A 23,315-nucleotide genomic window follows, 5' to 3' on the forward strand; every position below is an offset into this window, starting at 1 on the left:
TGGAAGATTGGGAAAGGCTTTGGAAGAAAGGGGTTAAGTTTACTGCATGTACTGTACTAAAAGAAAATATCATGAAATTGATGTATAGATGGTATTTAACCCCAGTGAAACTAGCAAAGATGTACCATACTAATGATAACAAATGTTGGAAATGTAAAGAAAAATAAGGTACCTTTTACCATATGTGGTGGACATGTCCTAAGGAGAAAGACTTCTGGGGGGGGGGGAATTATAATGAATTGAAAAAAATGTTGAAAAATACATTTATTAAGCAACCAGAAGCCTTTCTCCTTGGAATAATAGGATTAGAACTGCCCGAAAAAGATGTTAGGCTGTTTTTGTATGCCACCACAGCGGCAAGACTTTTATTGCCCAAAAATTGGAAATCGCAAGAAATACCAACAATAGATGAATGGCAGATGAAGATGTTGGACTTTTTGGAGTTGGCAGACCTGAGTGGAAGAATCCGCGACCAGAAAGAAGAGGAGGCACAAGAAGATTAGAAGAAATTTAAAGAATATCTAGCTAAATATTGTAATATAAGATAATTAGAAGTCACTTGAAAGTAATAATGTGTTGTATAACATTAAGGATTATAATACTATTAAAAGAGAGGAGTAAATGGTAGGAGTCAATTTCAATAGAAATATGATTTTGGAGAACTGTTACAAGGTGATACAATGAAATTCAATTAAGGGGGACTCAAGGAAGTCAATTAACAATTTAAGGTAATTTGGATTTTGGAAGAAATCACTCTTTTTTGTTTTCCTTTTGTACTGTAATGTTTTTTCATTTGTTGTGTTTTATAATGTCTTGTTTTCTTATAAAATCGGAAAAGCAATAAAAAAATTTGAAGAAAAAAAGATCTATACAAGAACTGATTACTTCAGTGGGCAAATAGCAATATGGGTGGGGAGCATTCAGGTTATAATTAAACCCCCTCCCCTGGACCACCACCAGCACCCTGATCTGGGGGGGGGGGGGTTGCAGCTGCATGTTTTAAAAAGGAAGATCAAATTACAGGCCCAACTAGACAAAACAAAAGAGATCCCTGACTAGATCTCCCCTATGTGAATACTTCTATCTGCTGAGAAAGGGGGATTCATAGTTTGACCAGAGCTGGAGCAGGGATTACAGCAGATCCCACGGCTGCGCACCAGTTATGGTGAATCACCTCCTCTGTATACGTCTACACTTAAACACCATGGGTTATTTTATATATTTTTGTGTGAGAGAGGGTAAACTTGGAGACTCAGGCAGAGGTTGAGCAAACAAGAAAGTTTTATTTTACAGAACAAAGTTGGAAAAATGTTACGGAAATTACGGGGGGGGGACATCTTTAAAGTTGTTAAATGTTACAAATATTATGCATAAATGTATCCTTTTGTCTTGACAGCTCAGTGAAGTTACCTAGCTTTAACAATCATATAAAATCAACTCCTTTGCCAATTTCCTCCATTCTAAAGCTATTTTCCTCTTGAAAAAGGACTCCAGGAAGTTCCCAGAGGTGACAACTGCTGAGCTGCTTGTTGGCCAAGGAAAGCCTAATCCCATCACCAGATTTGCCAAGGGATCCAAACATACCTGGGTCTTGCCCTGCCATGTCTGCTTATGCTAATCTTGTACCAAGGACTTGTCTGGACATGTCTGCCAGGGTTAAACTAGTGTAACCCCTGTCTCTCCTCCCCTTTTGTGTCAGTGATGTAGCAATGGTGTAGCAATGATGCTGTACGAACTGTATTCTGGGATATGGTGGGAAAGTTTTAAAAGTCCTTGTCACCCCATCCTCGCCATGCCCCCGGGACACACATCACACCCCCAGGACACGTGTCACACCCCTGGGACGCACGCCAGCCACGCCCCCGCCTGCTCTCCACCCCCACTGCTCTTCGCCACTGCTCAGCTGGATGCCATATGAACCTAGGAGGAGATCAGCAGGCCAGGGAGGCTAGTTTGTGGGTGAGTTTTGGTTATGCCAAGAGCTAAAAGGATACAGAGGCACTGAACCTTCTCTGTGAGCTGAATCCCCAAGCTATGGTCTGCGGTGGGGCCTTCCCTCGAAACCTAATGGGGAATCAAGATGCGTTGGGGTGTTAATGCTTTGAGCTCTTACATCATATGCTCAGAATGTATGTCTGTATAAGTAAAACCATATATGTATCCCAAAGACACCACAGTCTCTGCTGACCTTAAGTCCAAGGCAGCTGAACTCTGGGTAAGCGTTGGAAATCCTGAAATCTCTCACCGCTCAGAAATTGGTGTGTGTGCAGCTATAGCTACAGATATAGTTGCAAATTGCAAGTTCTGAAAATGTTTTGCAGAACAGTTTTCTGTTCTTGCTTTGGGTAGAGACAGTTTTGCAATTAGTAGTTAACAGTTGTGTTTCTGAGAACTACTTTCTCAACTTTTTTGAGTTTCACAATTTTGCATCACAGTAGACAAATCTGGCCTAGATGGACTGATGGCATGATTCAGTACACAGTAGCTATTTACAATTTCCTCAAACTAAGCTTTGGGGAAGTTGGCTTGAGCTTTGGGTACCAGTGTGGGTGAAGCTCCACCTCTCCAGATGCTTTGTCTCTCGAGGAAAAAAGCCCCTGGGGGTGATTTTGAGGGGGACAAAATGACTGGAAAGGAAAGCGTCAAGCCATCTCTTCCCTATCCCCAAACTACCTTCACTCTGTCTGAAGCCATTCACAGCTGCCATGTGTAACATAAAAAGAGCCCACAGGAATGCAAAACATGTTGGGAAATAACTGGGGAATAACAATTAATCCTGAAGTCCCACTACAAAGGAAAAATGGTTGACTGCCTGAATTTTTTTTTAAAAAGTGTGCAGGGCTTGACTCGCTCATTAGCCAAAACAACCCCCAAGCAGAGTTTAAAACATATTTATGACATGTTTGCAAAGAATGAGAAATATGAATTGTGCCAGTATTAAGCATTTATAGTTCTCCCTTGCCTTTACTCCTCAGACTGAATAGACCACAACTTTAGTAAGTTTAAATGCTTTACTTACAATAATCACAGGTCTCACTCATCATTCAACACCACAGCAGCAGCAGCAACACAGGCAAGGTACAAAAGTTAGCCTCAAACACGCGGTCTGAGTCTGGAGCCCCAGCTCAGTTTAGCAGCTGGATAGCTCAGCTGGTTAGAGGTTGCAGGTTTGATTCCCGTAAGGGACAGCTGCATATTGCTGCCTTGCAGGGGGTTGGACTAGATGACCCTCAGGGTCCCTTCCAACTCTATGATTCTACATGGTTCAAAGGGGAGAGTGAGGAGCAGGAAACAACCCTTATTTCCTCCCTCCCCAAAGGTGAGAGGTCATGACCAGTCTGAGTCTGCTCTTACTGGCAATCATGCACAGCTATGATTGACTAGATGCACCTCCCACAGAACATGCAAGAAGCCCAATACATTTTGTGGCCTGAGGAAAAGCAGCAAATACCATAATTTTCGCTCCAAAACACGCACTTTTTTGCTCCTAGAAAGGAAGGGAAAATGCCTGTGGGTGTTACAGAGCGAATGCACTCATGGCTGCCTTCAGTCAAGCAAAGCGGGAGCCGCTTGCAGGGCTTCTGTCCCACTCTAGCTTTGCTTGCTTTACAGCCAGGAGGAGGGGGAGGAGCTGAGGAGGAGGGAGGGAAGGAGAGCCATGCCAGCAAAGTGGGCAGCAGCCGCTTACACGCGAGGAGGGACAGACGGGAGCCATAGCGAGCCGGAAAAAGCGCTGCGTAGCCAGCAACAGCTGCTGCAGCCTCAGCTAGCAAAGGTCCGTGCGCTCTCTAAATGGAGCAATGAGGCTGCAGAGGGACGGCAGGGCACAGGAGGGCTCTGAGCCACGAGCGCAGTGAAAACCAGTAAAAAAGTTTTTTAAAAGGCTGCTGGGGACAGGAGGGCATGGGATGAGGGAGAGGGGGAAATTACGATTCTCCCAGCATGTCAGCTGATCCGCTGAGCAGGACTTGGGTTGTAGGGGATTCGCCATTAGCTGCGTAAAGCAGCAAAGAGGGAGAGAAGGAGATGTTGGAAATCAAGCCTTTATCAGGAGAAACTGGCAACTCTCCCAGGCACCCGGCTTGGTCTCCTGTTCACCTCCCTGTCTGCTTTCCCAACAAGATCCAGGCAGAGGTCGCGATAGGCGATCCTTCTCAGCGCGAGAAGAACACACCCCTCTTTCCTGCCCCCCCAGGCAGGGGAAAGAGATAGATAGAAACCTATTTACATGCCTTTATTTCTGTCTTTGCAGCGTTACAGAAAACATGACTGCTCTCTTCAAACTCCAGCAGTCGAGAGAGAGCAAACACTTCCTGTCCAGCTCATATTACACTCTGAGCTAATTCCGGTGCCCTCTGCACTGTGAATTGACTGTCCCTCTGTTTCCCACGGAACAGTCCCAACATTCCCATTATGTTTTGTTTTCAAGCTACCAGCAGCTCACGGCTGCATTGCTTCAATATCGTAACATACTCCCCCATATGAAGCAATGTGTGCTGCGAGCAAAGCGTGATCCAGAGAAGAAAACAAACAGTTGTTATACATATAACACTCCCCTGTTGTTTCAGTTCCACCCTTGGAACTACCCACCACTGGTTTCCCCAGTGTACCTCTCTGGTTGTCTGACTTCCAAGGAATGAGTGCATCTGCATTACCTTGGCTAGGGAATGTAGTGTTACGCTTAGCAACTCCCTGTTGTGTCTTTGTCTCTGACTTCGACACAGCTTCAGCCTGTCTTGAGTTGCCAACAATAGTAACACATGCAACAGCTGAGTTAGCAAACTCTTTTGAATACCTCTTGGGTGGTACACCCTTTGTAACTCTCTCGGACCTGCATATGAGGTGCTGATCCTCTCTGCTCACTGGTTCAGTCTCAGGACTCTTTGGAGAACCAGTTCCAATAGTAAACAGTGGTTCATCCTTCACCTGTGAAGGTCTAGCCATTGTGTGAGATTTCCTCTCAATGACTGTGTCAACTGAGCTCTTTGAGCTATCACTGTCACTCTCAGTACCACTGTAATCAGTAAAATAATCATCATCATCTGAATTGTCTTCAGTGGGAAATGTGTGAACAATTACTCTCTCCTGTTCAGGAGCACTCTCTAGAAATTTCATGAGAATCACCTGACCAGATTCAGACAAAATTACTCTGTAGAGACCCTTTTCATAACCCACAAAAATGCCTCTAGCATTCTTTACTCCACCTGGAGCTTCAGTCTTCACATGAGACCCAAAAACCTTAAAATGGGCAACAGAAGGTTTTCTATGGAACAGCTTCTCAAAAGGAGAACTTCCCAAATCTTTTGAAACCTTTCTCATCTTTTGAAACCTTCACCAACACAGGAGCCAGATATATGGAGAAACGTGACTCAAAGAAGTAGGAGGCCCAGGGTTCACTCTGATTGCTTAGAAATACACAATCGCTTTGAGGTCCTCTCCCCTAGCATGGAAGACGAAGAGCAGACTCCATTTGAGGATCTCTCCCTCATTACAGTCGATCAGGTATATGAAGACGAGCAGCAAAGTCAGTCCTCAGGGAATGTGCAGGCGACCTTGGAACGGACAGCTCACGGAAGAACCCCGACCAAACCCAAGAGGAGGCGTGTAGTGGTGATAGGGGATTCCCTACTGAGGGGAACAGAAGCAGTGATCTGTGGGCCTGACAAGATGTCTCGGGAAGTGTGCTGTCTCCCCGGGGCTAAGATCCAAGATGTAACTGAACGACTGCAAGGAATCATAAAACCCACTGACAAATACCCCTTCCTCTTGGTTCATGTGGGAACCAATGACACTGCAAGCAATAGCCTCCAGAAGATCAAAAGAGACTACGAGGCTCTCGGCAGGAAATTGAAGCAACTAAATGCACAAATTGTCATCTCATCTGTCCTCCCAGTTGAACAACATGGCCCAGGGAGAGAGGGGAAAATAGTGGAAGTGAACAGCTGGCTTCGCAAATGGTGTAAACAGGAACGGTTTGGATTCTTAGATCACGGACAGCAGTTTCTTGAAGATGGACTTCTGGCAAGTGATGGGCTGCACCTCACAACGGTTGGGAGAAATGTTTTTGCCAAAAATCTCAGAAACCTCATCAGGAGGGCTTTAAACTGACTAATGTGGGGGAGGGAGACAGTGCTCCTGAAGATAGGAGTCTATCAATTAATGAAGATGATCATCCAAATGTCATAGACCAAATGGAGCAAACAGCACGCGGACCTAGTGGTGGGAGGAAAAAATCCTTAAATAAGAGACACGGGGGAATGATTAATGGACTTCAATGTCTGTACACTAATGCGCAAAGCATGGGAAATAAACAAGATGAGCTTGAGCTCTTGGTACAGCAAACTAAATATGACATAATAGGCATCACTGAAACCTGGTGGGATAAGTCCCACGATTGGAATGTAATAATGGGGGGATACAATCTATTTCAGAGAAACAGACCAGACAAGAAAGGAGGAGGAGTGGCGTTATATGTCAGGGATGTGTATACCTGTGAAGAGATCCAAGATTTAGATCCTCAAAGGCAAAGTGAGAGCATTTGGGTCAAAATTAAGGGAGAGAAGAATAACAGAGACCTCATTGTGGGAGTTTACTATAGATCCCCAAGCCAAACGGAGGACATAGATGATGCCTTCCTGGAACAGATGGCCAAGCATGCAAAAGGAAGGGAGATAGTAGTAATGGGGGACTTCAATTACCCGGATATTTGTTGGACGTCAAACTCAGCCAAGAGCATAAGGTCAAACAGATTCCTCACTGGCCTTGCAGGCAACTTCATTGTCCAGAAAGTGGGAGAAGCAACAAGAGGAACAGCCATTTTAGATCTGGTCCTAACCAATGTTGATGACCTGGTTAGTGGGGTTGAAGTGGAAGGATCATTAGGCGCGAGTGATCATGCTCTTCTGAAGTTTACTATACAGCGGAAAGGAGCAGCCAAGCATACTAGGACTCAATTTCTTGACTTTAAGAAAGCCGACTTCATAAAACTTAGGGAAGTGCTGGGTGAGATCCCATGGACAACAATACTAAAAGGAAAGGGAGTTCATGATGGCCGGGAGTTTGTTAAGAGGGAGATAGTAAAAGCACAACGTCAGGCAATACCAATGAGACGGAAACATGGAAGGTGCCTAAAGAAGCCAGGGTGGCTATCTAAAGCAGTGTTTCCCAACCACTGTTCCGTGGCACACTAGTGTGCCGCGAGATGTTGCCTGGTGTGCCGTGGGAAAAATTAAAAAAATCGAAAGATTTTTTTTTAAAGTCTAATTTTCGATTGGGCGCCGTCACTAGATGACCCCTGGGGTTCCCTCCCTCCCTCCCTCTCTGCGCCTCCCTCCTCCTCCTCCTCCTCCGGGGAGGCCCTTCCTGGCTCTCGGCCAAGGCTTGGCGGCTGCCACTCACTCACTCGCTCGCCCACCCGTCCCTCCATCCCTGCACCCGGCCTCTCCCCCTCCGTCCCCGGCGCGGGGGCTGCCGGGGTCCGTAGTCCCCTCGCCCTTGGGCTCCGCGCCCGAGCAGGGTGCGCGAACTACGTTTCCCAGCCCGGCCTGGCGGGCCGGGCGTTTTGTTTGAAGCGCTCTTCTCCCGGCCATGGAATGAACGCAGCGGCGGCCGGGCGGGCAGGGGCTCTTCCGCGCAGACCCCGCGCAGCCTGCCTGCGCCCCCGCGGAGATCGGGCGGCAGGATGGAGCCCGGGGATCCCCGCGGAGGCGGAGCGGCGGAGGCTGCCCCCCAGGTAGGGCTGTGTCGGGGGGGTTTATTTTTGCAATGCTGCATCCGCGCCGGAGGGGACGCATCGGACCGCAGGGAGACCCCTTGGCGGGCGTGCAAGGCAATGCATGCGTGCAGGCGTTGTATGGAGTGCAGTGCAATGCAATGGCAATGCGGCGCCCTGCATGCATGCATGCAACTTCCACCGGCGCTCCGGACTTGGCAGGTGAGGGGGGTCCCCAGTGGGCGGCAGAGAGAGCCGGGAGGGCGAAGGGGAGCCGGGGGGGAGCAGCGCTGCTCCCCGAGCCGAGCCCGGGGGAAACTTCGGCGTCATTGCGCCGGGTGTTGGAAGCGGAGGCTGGCGGGGGGCCCTCACCTGCAAAACCTGGTCGCCTCTCATATATTTCGTGCATTGCATTCATCGCCCGCTTTCTCCTCCAAGGAGATCCTGGGGGCGCGCGTGGTTCTCCCCGTGTTATCCTCGCAACAACAGCCCTGCGAGGTGGGTCAGGCGAGTGGCCCAAGGGAGCACCCAGGGATTGTCCTGGCCAGGTGGGGTGATTTGAACCCTGCTCTCTGCCCGGTCTTCGTCCTCATTTAGCCCCCACATGTGCATGACTGAGGTTTTCCCCCCTCGTCTTGGCTATGGTGTGAGTCTGTGCTGTTAATTAATGGGGTTCTGCCTTCGGAGAAGATGAGCCAGCCCTCAAGGAGGTGATTATGTAATTTGCTAGCAATTCATGTCCCTCCCGGCGTGACGCTGCGCGCTGACGTCACGGGGCTGTAATGGTGGTGTGCCTCGAGATTTTTTTCATGAAACAAGTGTGCCGTTGCCCAAAAAAGGTTGGGAAACACTGATCTAAAGAACTTTTAACTGAGTTAAGATTAAAAAAGGATGTGTACAAAAAATGGAAAAGGGGGGAAACCACCAAAGAGGAATTCAAACAAATAGTCAGCACGTGTAGACACAAAGTCAGAAAAGCTAAAGCACAGAATGAACTCAGGCTTGCTAGAGAGGTTAAAAGCAACAAAAAAGGCTTTTATGGGTATGTTCGTAGCAAAAGGAAGAACAAAGAAACAATGGGGTCACTCAGAGGAGAAGATGGTGAAATGCAAACAGGGGACACAGAAAGGGCTGAACTACTCAATGCCTTCTTTGCCTCAGTCTTCTCCGATAAAGAAAACAATGCCCGACCTGAAGAATTTGGAGCAAATGATTCAGCAAAGGAAACACAGCCCAGAATAACTAAGGAGATAGTACAAGAATATTTGGCTAGTTTAGATGTATTCAAGTCTCCAGGGCCAGATGAACTGCATCCAAGAGTATTAAAAGAACTGGCAGATGTGATCTCAGAACCACTGGCAGTCATCTTTGAGAATTCCTGGAGAACAGGCGAAGTCCCGGCAGACTGGAGGAGGGCAAATGTTGTCCCTATTTTCAAAAAGGGGAAAAGAGAGGACCCAAATAATTACCGCCCAGTCAGTCTGACATCAATAGCAGGGAAGATTCTGGAGCAGATCATTAAGCAAACAGTCTGTGAGCACCTAGAAAGGAATGCTGTGATCACCAATAGTCAGCATGGATTTCTGAAAAATAAGTCATGTCAGACTAACCTGATCTCGTTTTTTGACAGAATTACAAGCCTGGTAGATGAAGGGAACGCAGTGGATGTAGCCTACCTTGATTTCAGCAAGGCATTTGACAAGGTGCCCCATGATATTCTTGTAAAGAAGCTGGTAAAATGCGGTCTTGACTATGCTACCACTCAGTGGATTTGTAACTGGCTGACTGACCGAACCCAAAGGGTGCTCATCAATGGTTCCTCTTCATCCTGGAGAAGAGTGACTAGTGGGGTGCCACAGGGTTCTGTCTTGGGCCCGGTCTTATTCAACATCTTTATCAACGACTTGGATGATGGAGTCCAGGGCATCCTGATCAAATTTGCAGATGACACCAAACTGGGAGGGGTGGCTAACACCCCAGAGGACAGGATCACACTTCAAAACGACCTTGACAGATTAGAGAACTGGGCAAAAACAAACAAGATGAATTTTAACAGGGAGAAATGTAAAGTATTGCACTTGGGCAAAAAAAATGAGAGGCACAAATACAAGATGGGTGACACCTGGCTTGAGAGCAGTACATGTGAAAAGGATCTAGGAGTCTTGGTTGACCACAAACTTGACATGAGCCAACAGTGTGACGCGGCAGCTAAAAAAGCCAATGCAATTCTGGGCTGCATCAATAGGAGTATAGCATCTAGATCAAGGGAAGTAATAGTGCCACTGTATTCTGCTCTGGTCAGACCACACCTGGAGTACTGTGTCCAGTTCTGGGCACCACAATTCAAGAAGGACACTGACAAACTGGAACGTGTCCAGAGGAGGGCAACCAAAATGGTCAAAGGCCTGGAAACGATGCCTTATGAGGAACGGCTAAGGGAGCTGGGCATGTTTAGCCTGGAGAAGAGGAGGTTAAGGGGTGATATGATAGCCATGTTCAAATTTATAAAAGGATGTCACATAGAGGAGGGAGAAAGGTTGTTTTCTGCTGCTCCGGAGAAGCGGACACGGAGCAATGGATCCAAACTACAAGAAAGAAGATTCCACCTAAACATTAGGAAGAACTTCCTGACAGTAAGAGCTGTTCGACAGTGGAATTTGCTGCCAAGGAGTGTGGTGGAGTCTCCTACTTTGGAGGTCTTTAAGCAGAGGCTTGACAACCATATGTCAGGAGTGCTCTGATGGTGTTTCCTGCTTGGCAGGGGGTTGGACTCGATGGCCCTTGTGGTCTCTTCCAACTCTATGATTCTATGATTCTATGATTCTATGATTCATCCAACTGTAACAAAAACACATTAACGACTCCGCCCAATACTCATGTGGCAAATGTGAACTCAGCAATTGTGCCTTCATGCCATTTTGCAATTCTTTGCTCACTTGCACACAGATACTTCTGTTCCATGCTTCTGCAGAAACAGCAGTCTTGTGCCTTATCCCTTTCTTATCCAGGAAATCCTGAAAATCCTGTGAAAGAAAAACTGGCTTTTCATCTGTGAAAAGACAGTCAATGTTAGTATCATGAACATTATTAACCTTGTCACAAAACTCTTTAAACCTTTCTAAGGCTTCTTGTGGTTTCTGCAATATATATACCCACACATAATGAGAGAAATAATCCACACACACAAGATAATATCTTGCATTGCCTCTAGATGGTGCTAGAGGACCAATCACATCAGCATACACTCGCTGAAAAGCTTTGGTTACTTGCGTCGTCTTCTGGACATTTTTCTTCATACCTGCAAGAGAAATCATGTTAGATTCAGATGCATTACAAGTTATGCAATCACTTTGATCAAAAGTCAACAAATACAGTCCATCTTTCTCTCCAGCAGAAAGATACAGCTCTCCATCTTTGAAGATTTTGCAGCTTTCTCTATCATAGGACAAAGTCAGTCCTTTCTTTGTGATCTGCAAAACACTCAGCAGATTGAACTTTAAATCAGGAACCAAATACACATTGTTAATAGTCAAGTTCAGACTCTCAAGATACACAGTTCCAAACCCGGTCGCTTTCAGCTTCTGTCCATTGGCCTGTTTCACAGTGAAGCTTTGCTTCTTAAACGTTGAAAACAGATCTCTGTGCGACGTCATGTGTTGTGTGCATCCCGTGTCAAGAACAAAAGCGTTCTCCGTTGAAAATTCGGCTTTTGTTGACAGCAATGCTTTTGCAGGTTTCACCTGGGACTTGGTACGACTTTTGCCTGACGCCTCAGGCTTTGCAGAGCTCCCCTTAGCTCCTTTCTGTTGACATGGCTTCTTACAATTCCGCTGAAGATGCCCAGTCTGTCCACAATTGAAACAACCGACAACGTTCAAAGCAACAGCCTGTTCTTCACTAGCAATAGCAGTGGGGGTGTCAGAACTCCGAGTTTCTCTCCCCCTGTCTTTGACATCTATTGCAGCAAGGCGATCTTTCTCATTGAGAATCACGGCACAAATTCTCTCCGTCGTAAGATCTGCGGCAGGTAGAGAACCAAGCTGACTTGCAACCGTTTTATAAGTCCGATTAAGGCTGTTAATAATCATGAAGCAGAATATCTCTTCCTGTAGAGGGAAATTGCGTTCCACCATCTGCTGGCGTAAGAATTTCATCTCTGTCAGATGCACTTGTACATCTCCATCAGGTGCTAGCCTTAGATTGGTCAGCTTTTCAAAATGCAGCAACGCTGAAGAACCAGCATCTCTTTGATGTATTCTACGCAGCGTTTGCCAAATCTCACGCGTGTATTCCAAATCCTGAATATGCACGAGTTGATCATCTGAGATACACAGAATTATAGCCGTTCTGGCTCTCACATTCTGTGAATTCCAACCTGGCGTTGGTGCTGCAGGGATGAGGTTTTCAATCACCCCAAAAATCCTCTGATTCTGAAGCAGGGCTTTCATCTTTACAGACCATGAGGAATAATTGTCATTAGTCAGTGGAGGTGGGTAAGGTAAGCCTTCCCCCTTCTTGGCATCCATTTTGAATCCAAGCCTCAGCTCTCACTCTCGAGCCTGTAAAATTCCAAGAGTCTATCGTCTGTTTACTGCCTCACTTGGCAGCTAAACGCAGGCTGTTTTGAAAGTCCCTCCAAGAGCAGTGAGATAGCAGACAAAACAAACGCTGGAATTTCTACCAGTGCTTTTCCAGCCTCTTACAGTCCCAGCCCCTTTCTTTGTTGGCTAGTAACTTTCCACTTTACTGACGTTTCGTTGCTTAGCAACTGGCTTATCAAGACTCAGGAATGCGAAATATGTGGCTCTCTTTCAGTGCTGGTTTTTTATCCAAAAAGCAGCTTTTGTGAACCAGAGAAGAATCAATTTGCGTTCACTCTTTTAGCCCATAAAATCACCATACCTTGAGGGAATCTGTTGCTCAGCAAAAACACCTCCTCCAGTGCTCAGCCATCCTTGTAGCTTCCATCCGCCCGCTACCACATTCTTTCTTTATCTCCTTGCAGAGGATGAAGTACGATCCATCAACCTCTCTTGTTGCTTTCATGGATCAAAACCATCCTCTGCTACCAGATGTCGGAAATAAAGCCTTTATCAGGAGAAACTGGCAACTCTCCCAGGCACCCGGCTTGGTCTCCTGTTGACCTCCCTGTCTGCTTTCCCGGCAAGATCCAGGCAGAGGTCGCGATAGGTGATCCTTCTCAGCGTGAGAAGAACACACCCCTCTTTCCTGCCCCCCCCCGGGCAGGGGAAAAAGATAGACAGAAACGTATTTACATGCCTTTATTTCTGTCTTTGCAGCGTTACAGAAAACATGACTGCTCTCTTCAAACTCCAGCAGTCGAGAGAGAGCAAACACTTCCTGTCCAGCTCATATTACACTCTGAGCTAATTCCGGTGCCCTCTGCACTGTGAATTGACTGTCCCTCTGTTTCCCACGGAACAGTCCCAACATTCCCATTATGTTTTGTTTTCAAGCTACCAGCAGCTCGCGGCTGCATTGCTTCAATATCGTAACAGGAGCAAAGCGGGAGAGGAAAGGAGCTGTTTACACTGCTGTAAGTGGCTGCTGTCCGGTTGGCTCCTTTAAAGCAACAGTGCTCTTTCCCTCCCCCCTCCCCGCTCAGCTCGCCGAAAAGCTCCTTTTCCACACACCCCACGCAAGCTCCTTCTCCCCTTAAACCCCACTGAGAGCCAGTGTGGTGTAGTGGTTAAGAGCGGTAGTCACGTAATCTGGGTAACCGGGTTCGTGTCTCCGCTCCTCCACATGCAGCTGCTGGGTGACCTTGGGCCAGTCACACTTCTGTGAAGTCTCTCAGCCCCACTCACCTCACAGAGTGTTTGTTGTGGGGGAGGAAGGGAAAGGAGAATGTTAGCCGCTTTGAGACTCCTGAAGGGGAGTGAAAGGCGGGATATCAAATCCAAACTCTTCTTCTTCTTCTTCTCTTGCATCATTAGCAGCATCCTTCTCCACACACCCCACGCGTGTTCCTTCTCCCCTTAAACCCCTCTTCTGCATTATTAGCAGCATCCTTTTCCACACACCCCACGCGTGCTCCTTGTCCCTTGAATGCTTTTCCTTCCCTCCCCACTTAAAACGTGGTTACAAAGCACAGATCCATATGGATCCTCAGGATTTTTGCACTGGGTCACCCCAAGTTCACCATCAGATCACATAGCATGTCCCTGGCTACAGCGTGCACCAAAAAACACACATGCACCCACTGTTTCATGGGGCTGCAATGGCGCAAAAACGTGGTTACAAAGCATGGATCCACATGGATCCTCAGGATTTTTGCATTGGGCTACCCCAAACTCACCATCAGATCACGTCTGTGGCCACAGCATGAACCACAAAAATCATACATCCACTGTTTCATTTAGAATATTTTTTTCTTGTTTTCCTCCTCTAAAAACTATGTGCGTGTTATGGTCAGGTGCGTGTTATAGAGCGAAAAATACGGTACTCTGCTGTCTGCCATAAAGCTTGTGAAGTGGATGTGCCCCACCCAGTCAGCAGGCTGGGGCCGGGGACAGCTGGGTACACTCAGACAATGAAGTTGTCCCACCAGAGGCCCACCAGGGACCGGTTGCTTTTTTGTTTTAGTTTATAACTTTATTCTAAGAAGACTCCCATTGCAGACCTCAAGCAAGCTCTGCATGGGCTTGCCAGGGAGGTACTTCTGAGCAAAGTAATTTGACCAGCCTTGGGCACTAGCACGTACCTGAGGGTGTCATTTGCCCCTCCACACCAGACCGCAAGACATCTGGGCCCAGCCCTGACTGGACCAGGGGCAGGGAGACCCCTCACCGACAGCTGCAATCCCTGTCCCTTCCCTGCAGAGCTGTGTTTAAAAACAGGAGAGGGCAGAGAGATCAAATGCAAGCCCACATTTTAAAAGAAAGCAAAAAGCAGAGGGTCAACATTAGGAGCATGAACTATTAAAATTTCCATCATTCGCTAATCAGATACAACTTCTTTGCAATGATTCATTTTGGCAAGAGACAACACACATAATCAATTGTTAAAAGTTGTTCTGCGACATCAGCTTATTATCACCATAGCAACAATCAAACTACATGTGTATTTTTGATATGACTTAACTTGTAATTAAGGAAGGGCTCCTGCAAAGCACACAGCAACCCACTTCCTTCTTAACAACTTTATTGTAAAATAAAAATTCTGTAAGGTAAAAATTTTGTTAACTCAGTCTGTGCTTAAGAAGTTTGTCCTGGGCAGGACTCTGTAGTTGCACGGAGAGGTGGGAGGAGTAAAAGGAAATATATATATATATATGCTGAGGGGAATGTGACTGGGTGTTACAAGTACAGGTCACCTTAAGTGTCCGTTGGGTCCATTTCCTATGGATATAAAAGGCTGCATTTGAGAGGAGGCAGCAGAACACCACGGGGGGTCAGCAGGGGTACGACAGCCAGACCATTTCAAAGCCAGTACCATTGGAGTCATGTATGACATTCTGTGGCTGGGGGGCATCAGAATTATATTGCATTATTGGTAAAAGTTCAAGAAATTTGGTTGCACTGTCAAACATTGGTCAAATTAGCTGAAATCAGGGGGCAGAGTCCTTTCCTCAGTATTAGACAGCATGAAGTGTTTCATATATTAGCACCAACTTGAAAACGGTCAATTATCTGGTGGATTACGAAGATGTTTTTAAAACACAAATGTCAAAAATCTACTTTGATGGACTTGAGATATATTTCCCAATGAAAGAAACACAGAAATATATGCAGAAAAACAGCTTGTAAAAGTTGCCTGTTGGAAGCATCTGTGAACTCAACCAACTTTGAAAATTAAGCCATAAGAATCTCAACCAGCTACACATGGATACTCAGCAATTATATTATGAGGGAGCTGACAAGTTAAAACAAGTCACTGCTGCAAATGAAACTGGTATTGTTAAAGGGGTTAATCCTTTGCAGGAGTTTTATAAAAATTTGTACAGTTTAACTTTTCTACTGTGGGAACCAAAAACAAACCCCTGTGTTTCAATAAGAACCAATCACAACAATACAAACACACAACACGTAGGCTAAAAGTTAGTGGAGAATATATAATAGAATAATGATATCATTCAAATTATAGGAATAAGCCAATCAAAGTTCATATGTGCAATATAACAGAGTAGTAGAGTGGACCGTCAAGCCGTGTGTTCAAAACAGATGTCTAAGGACAGTCTCACAATAGTCTCTCAAAAGTTTCAACAGAAGACGTCTCAAAAGTTTCAAAAGCACAGTCATACCTCATGTTGCGTCCGCTTCAGGTTACGTGTTTTCGTGTTTTGTCCCACGGCAACCCAGAAGTACTGAAATGGGTTACTTCCAGGTTTCACCGCTCACGCATGCGCAGACATGGCACTTTGGCTTGCGTCGGTTCCGTGTTATGGACAGGCCTCCAGAACGGATCCTGTCCATAACATAAGGTTCCACTGTAAAGTCTCTCAATAGCCTTTCAAAAGTTTCAACGGAAGACGTCTCAAAAGCCTCAAAAGTACAGTGTCTCCGGAATGATACTACTGTTTTGCAATAGACTTCACCAGCTGGAAATAAGATACAAGGCATACAACTATTTTGTTATCATTCATTGGTTGTGTGCCTTGTATCTTATTTCCAGCTGATGAAGACTGCTCTCCACTGACTATTAGCTTACGTGTTGTGTTTCCTACTGTGGGAAAAAATGAACCAACTAAGGGCATTTTACTGATGGGATTTATATACAGTACCGCCTTTCTGCCAAGATGGTTTACAATTTAAGCACTTAAACAAATATATTATATTAAACGAAGACTGGCAGAGTCCTCTCATGCCAGCTGGCCTGGACACCCTTGCTCCTGCTTTCATCCATTAAAATATAGTTTATGTATCTGAGTAAATAGTGTTCATTGTTGTCATATTTACTGATTGTGAGTACATAGTATAAACAGCACTACTTTGAGTGTAATTCCTCAGATCCATTATCAGCATAGATCTACATTTCTCTGTGTGTAGCTTCTAAGAAGTATAGACTGGGGCTGGAAAGAATGTACCGTATTTTTCGCTCTATAGGACGCACCTTTTCCCCTTCAAAAATGAAGGGGAAATGTGTGTGCGTCCTATGGAGCGAAGACGCCATAGCCCCGCGACCCTCTCCCGGCTGGAGAGGTGACGCGTGGCTATGGCAGGAGCCTCTCCGCTGCGCCTTTCCGCTGCTCCCTGACCTTCCCCCCGCCAGCCCCAAAGAGCAGGTTGAAAGGAACCTGAAGCCCGGAGAGCGAGAGGGGTCAGTGCACACCAACCCCTCTCACTCTCCAGGCTTCCAAGGTAGCCGCCTGAACGCACCTTAAACGGCACCTTGTTTTAGAGCGGGAAAAAAGAGGGGGAAAGTTCTCCCCCTCTCTGTGCAGCGCCTCCTGCCGCTTCACTGAAGGGGCGCTGGGCAGAGAGGGGGAGAATTTTTTTCTTGTTCTCCCCCCTCTAAAACAAAGTGCGTCCTATTGTCCGGTGCGTCTTATGGTGCGAAAAATACGGTAGATTGCTTAGTTTGTTCAAGGGTGTGTGGCTTCTAATCTCAGGTAGATTTTGAGTTCAGATTGTCTGAATTTATTGTTCCTGTCATTTAGGCTGCTGTCCCTAAACAATCCCTGGAGAGTCAACTCCATTGAACACAATGAGATTTACTTCTGAGTAAACATTCAGCTAGATTGTGAAGATTTATTTGTGTGCTATCCAGATGTTCGGTGTGCTCTGAGAAATATGTTGAGTCTATTCAGACTCAAAGCCGCACACTGTACCCATCAAGCAGATGGAGAAGGGGCCAGTGCAGGTGTGAGAGATTCAGGCCGGAGGGTCCTGAGGGGCAGCTGGGGTGGCCTGTTGCAACAAAAATGACAACTGTGTGGCACCTTCAACACTAACAAGTGGATTATTACAGCATAAGCTTTCGTAAATTAAAATGCACTTTGACGCTTCATGAAGTGTTATCTGAAGTTGTCAGGCATACATCTACATGGGGCTGTAAGGGGGAGAGTGATGAGGAGTGACCACAGAAAAACATCCTGCCAAAGACTTATCTAATCCAGCCTTGTGGTCTCACAGTAGCCAACCAGATGCCTATGAGAAGTCACCAGGAGGACCTGAGTACAGCAGCACACTCCCAGAGAGTAACGCCAGATGGAAATGAAAAGCAAAAAATACAGAATTCGACAATTTCATAAATGCCCTGAAGCATTAAATGCCCATTAACAAAGCAGAGTGGGTGAAAATGCAAACATCTGGCATTGGTAAGTCAAAGAACATCCCAAGCAACACCATGTGTTTCTGAGACAACTTCCTGGGCCTGATCCAGTAAATCTTACTTAGGAATTAGTCAAGAGAAGCATCCTGTAGACAGATCATGGACATGTGCTAAATCCCTGATAACCTGCCAGTGCATAAACACCCTCACTGAGTGCATGTGTCAATAGATGCCAAGAAAGGAGAGAACAGAAAGGCCGAGATGTGACATAAACAAAAATAGACATATGGCAAGAGGTGGTTATGACAAGCATGTAGGTGTCATATAAAAAGTACCCATTCTGCAAGTCAAAAGACTTTGCCATAAGACTTAGTTATCTATTATTTTACAGCTCTTTAAAACACACACTTTATTTAAACACATTAAAAAAGCCCACATAGGTTGGTATCCAACTAATTCATTAAAGCAGCACAATGATTTTTTGCTTGTGCAAAAGAACTTCCCAGCACACTCCCTCTGTGTGCCCCACACCTTCGCCTAATATGCTCTGGAGGGTAGGGGTGAACCAGAGCAAGTTTTGGAGTGGCAAAGGTGTAAGAAAGGAGAGAAGGTCCATAGCACAAACAGAAATCCTTGTGCTAATGGAACAAGTTAGCTGGACACAGTCTATAATTTATTGAAGGCAGAATTTTTCCATGAAAACAACATAACATTTGTATAAGGATAAGGGAACTTAAAACCCAAAACAAAACAGCAATGTTTTTATGGCAGGAAATCACAACTAAATATAAAACTAAATCAGAGTTAGTGATCTATGGCTGAAAGGCAAAGTTCTTGACATTGTTGATCCAGTTAAAACGGTGTTTTCCTCTTCATGCATTAATTTCCTAAGAATTCTACCACACAACAAGTTTGTAATCATGAAAATACATGGTCCAAAAGCTAAGGTCCAGGTGCATGCAGAGTTGTGAACATTATAACATAACCTGTATATTTAAAAGGAAATGACAAATGACCGTTAAAATGAATAATTGAAAATTACAGAAATATGTATGTGTTCACCCACAAATAAGAATCCATGCCGGGGGAAAGTATTGATGCTAGAGCTTAAAGATGACACCACTTGCTAGTTTGCAATAGCTGAAGAGGAAACTCTTTGAGGACCTGGTTTGCACAAGCATGACGCAGCAGCTGAAAATAGAGGACAAGGGCCAAACTAGACATGACATGGCAGACCATGCACAGGATCTCCTACAGGTTTGTTTTTCTAAATGTTAGCAGCAGTCTTGGGGGAGGAGTGATTCAAGTCAGACTCATGTCCTAAAGATATTTTATCCTTTTCTTGAAATACATTATAAAACAGGGAAGCAAAAAAGAACAAAGAACTCCGGATCCTAAAAATATAGATTATTGTAGGCCCAACAATACATATTTTTAGCAATAATTCTCATAATAACAGTATAATTATGTGAATAACAGTATAATTATGTGAATAATTCTCATGTACAAGGAGATACATAGTTCTAGTTACAGGTAGATAGCCGTGTTGGTCTGTTGTCTTTGTCCATGGAGTTTTCTTGGCAGGGATACTGGAGTTGCTTGCCGGTGAGAAAGCTAGAAAGTTCCAGAAAGACATCTACTTCTGCTTCATTGACCATGCAAAAGCCATTGACTGTGTCGACTACAGCAAACTATGGCAAGTTCTTAAAGAAATGGGAGTGCCTGATCCCCTCATCTGTCTCCTGAGAAATCTCTATGTGGTACAAGAAGCTACAGTTAGAACTGGGTATGGAACAACTGATCGGTTCAAAATTGGGAAAGAAGTATGACAAGGCTGTATATTGTCTCCCTGCTTATTTAACTTATATGCAGAATTCATCTTGCGAAAGGCTGGGCTAGATGAATCCAAGGCCGGAATTAAGATTACTGGAAGAAATATCAACCACCTCAGATATGCAGACGACACAACCTTTATGGCAGAAAGTGAGGAGGAATTAAAGAACCTTTTAATGAGGGGGAAAGAGGAGAGGACAAAATATGGTCTGAAGCTCAACATCAAAAAAACGAAGATCATGGCCACTGGGCCCATCACCTCCTGGCAAATAGAAGGGGAAGAAGTGGAGGCAGTGAGAGTTTTACTTTCTTGGGCTCCATGATCACTGCAGATGGTGACAGCAGTCACAAAATTAAAAGATGCCTGCTTCTTGGGAGAAGAGCAATGACAAACTCAATGAGAAAAAGCAGAGACATCACCTTGCCAACAAAGGTCCGTATAGTTAAAGCCATGGTTTTCCCAGTAGTGATGTATGGAAGTGAGAGCTGGACCATAAAGAAGGCTGATCGCCAAAGAATTGATGCTTTTGAATTCTGGTGCTAGAGGAGACTCTTGAGAGTCCCATGGACTGCAAGAAGATCAAACCTATCCATTCTGAAGGAAATCAGCCCTGAGTGCTCACTGGAAGGACAGATCCTGAAGCCGAGGCTCCAATACTTTGGCCACCTCATGAGAAGAGAAAACTCCCTGGAAAAGACCCTGATGTTAGGAAAGATTGAGGGCACAAGGAGAAGGGGATGACAGAGGACGCGATGGTTGGACAGTGTTCTTGAAGCTACGAACATGAGTTTGACCAAACTGTGGGAGGCAGTGGAAGACAAGATTGCCTGGTGTGCTCTGGTTCACGAGGTCATGAAGAGTCGGACACGACTAAACAACTAAACAACAACAAGAAAGCCTGTTGGCCTGCCATAGTTGAAACAAAATAAAAAAATTCCTTCCAGTAGGACCTTAGAGACCAACTTAGTTATTGGTATGAGCTTTCGTCTGCATGCACACTTCTTCAGATACACTGAAACAGAAGTCACCAGACCCTCATATACAGTGAGAGGGTGGGGAGAGGTATTACTCAGAAGGGTGGTGATTGGCTGGTAGGTGTGGTTAAACTTGACTACTGTTAACGACTGCAATTGCTCTTACAGGAAAAAGCAAGGCGTGAGATAGCTAAAAATAGCTTTATCATGTATAATGAGATAAGAATCCAATGTCTCTATTCAGACAAGATCTCTCCATGGTTTTAAGTTTGGTAATGTGCTGATCCCCAGGGGGGGTACCGTGCGGTGTGTTCTGAGTCCGGTCCTGGGTCAAGCGTCTGGAGGCTGTCAGTTGAGGGCGAAGCGGGGTCCAAGGGAAGGGGCCGGGCGTGGTCAGGAACTCAGGGAGAGCAGGTCAGAGTGCTGGCAGGAACAGGTTTCCAACGATGTTGCTCCCGCAACCTGGGACTGGGCTGACTGGCCTTTATCTCCTCTGAGGCCTAGGGCGGTCCCGGCCCACAGGTGACTCACCTCTCCTTGCCTTAAGGCGAGCACTCCTCCTGAGAGTACTTAGTTCCCTCCGCCTCTCGGCCTTGAGCCTCTGCAGCTCAGGAGAGGCTGGAGGGTTACTGGACCCAGAGGCAACCTCACCTTCCTCTGACAGGGCTGGGAGAGGTGCACCTGCAGGCAATGGGTCCTCGATCACCTCTGGAGCCAGAGCGGATTCAGCTGGTGTCTGCTCCTGAGGATCCGGCACAGGTGAGGGCCCTTCGGGTTCAAGCCCCAGCCCCGGCTCAGCCGGCCCTGGATTCGGGGACTCCTGTGCAGGCTGGGAATCCTCAGGTTCAGCCTTTGAATCCGATTCCCAGACCATCACAGGTAATAAGTTGCAATTCAGCAACTTCTCTTTCCAATCTATTTCTGAAATTCTTTTGTAATAAGACAGCTACTTTGAGATCTTGTTTAGAATGTCCTGGGAGATTGAAGTGTTCTCCTACTGGTTTCACTGTCTTGTGATTCCTCATATCAGATTTATGTCCATTTATCCTTTGGCATAGGGTTTAGCCTCTTTGTCCAATATAGAGAGCTGAAGGGCACTGTTGGCATTTGATGGCATACACAATGGCAGCCGCTGACAACAATGTTAGAAGATGAGCAATTAAATAGTCCTGAGATGGTATGTTTGATTTGTTGCGGCCAGTAATGGTGTTGTCCTGGTGTATGTGGCAGCAAAGTTGGCAACTGGCTTCCAATATATATAGAATTCTACTTAGCATAGAATCAGCCTCTTCTTCGGGGCTGCAATTAGTGTGGGAGAATGATCTGGATCTATGGATGGGGAAATAAGTACAGGAAGCGATGTGGTCTAAACCCCCTCTTGAAACGATTTCTGTAAGAATACAGGAACGCATGCTGAAAACAGTGTTAAGATGACATTGGATTACACTCCGCTTATCGATGCGGTCGCTAGGGGCGCCTTGGAAGATGGCCGACAACACCATCTCTCCGGCTCACACGAGGTAATTAAGGGGCTGGTGATGGGAGTAAATCAGCCTCCCAGGGTCTCCCCAGGGGATGGGGAGACACAGCCTCGTCCACGGTTGCCAATAAATCACCCCTGAGTTCGAAAGAAGGAGAGGGTGGGGGCACTTGACGGAAAGCCCTTGAGTGAGATTCTGGATCTCCCGGACGCTGCTTCTGAGTGCGACCTAGTTGCATTGCTTAAGATAAAATAATTGGATGTAAAAAGTTTCGAGCGAAGGAAAGGGTGTTTTATCTGCTAATCAAATCTACCGCTGAGAAGTTAAGAGTGATGGGATGGATTGAACAGAAGACTACAGCAGAGAATCACAGCTATGTCGGTATGTTGAAACGGAACGGAAGGGGGGGGACTTCTTCTTTTTCAATACGTTTTACCTAACAACCCCTCCCCTAGAAGAACTGTCACAATGATTTATAGCAAGTGAGACTGAAAAATAAACTGTGTGGAAACAAAGATTAATTAAAGGCTTTGCTTTGTGGAAGATTTGGAAAGGAAACAAAAGGCTTTTTTGTTGACGCAGTCATAAATCGGGATCCGCCATTACGAGACAGACTTTGTTGCGAGATTTACAGTCAAAGGGGGAGGTGAGCCACTGTTCTGCTATCTTGTTTGGGTTATATGTCTATTTGGCAATATCCCCCCTGGAAAGACTGATTTATGGAGCAACTGGTCTGGGAAAATTAATGAGCAGACGCTTAGACTTTATTTCATCGGAACTGTCAAAATGGCGCCTGCCGCGCGAATAAGACTTTTGGATCAACGTGTAAGCCCACACAGAAACATATTGTTTGCTTCATCTCACTTGTAGAAACAACTCAGAGGTTATTAAGAAGAAAAATGATAACAACAAGAAGAGTGGAAGATGGGACTTGTGAAATATTAAAGCAGCAGAAATATGAGATGATTGGACCCTTTCTGAACTCGAAGCATGGGTACCCCCAACAAAAATTTAACATTCGGCAAAATATTTGGATTTTTATGATATGTATTGGTTTAATTTGGAGTCATTAATGTGATATG

The 23,315-nt window shown here is 45.7% G+C and overlaps 1 long non-coding RNA gene across 2 annotated transcripts in view; it reads left to right on the plus strand.

Moving 5' to 3' along the window:
- Positions 1-1,290: 1,290 nt before the first annotated feature.
- LOC309542772 overlaps positions 1,291-23,315 on the plus strand; it is a 48,090-nt gene continuing 26,065 nt past the window's right edge. For both annotated transcript variants that reach the window (XR_014224416.1, XR_014224417.1), the window contains exon 1: positions 1,291-1,959. This is a non-coding gene — a long non-coding RNA (uncharacterized lncRNA). The remainder of the gene's footprint in view (positions 1,960-23,315) is intronic.

The sequence above is a fragment of the Podarcis vaucheri genome (assembly GCF_965113315.1).
Source record: "Podarcis vaucheri genome assembly, chromosome: 11".
NCBI lineage: Eukaryota > Metazoa > Chordata > Lepidosauria > Squamata > Lacertidae > Podarcis > Podarcis vaucheri.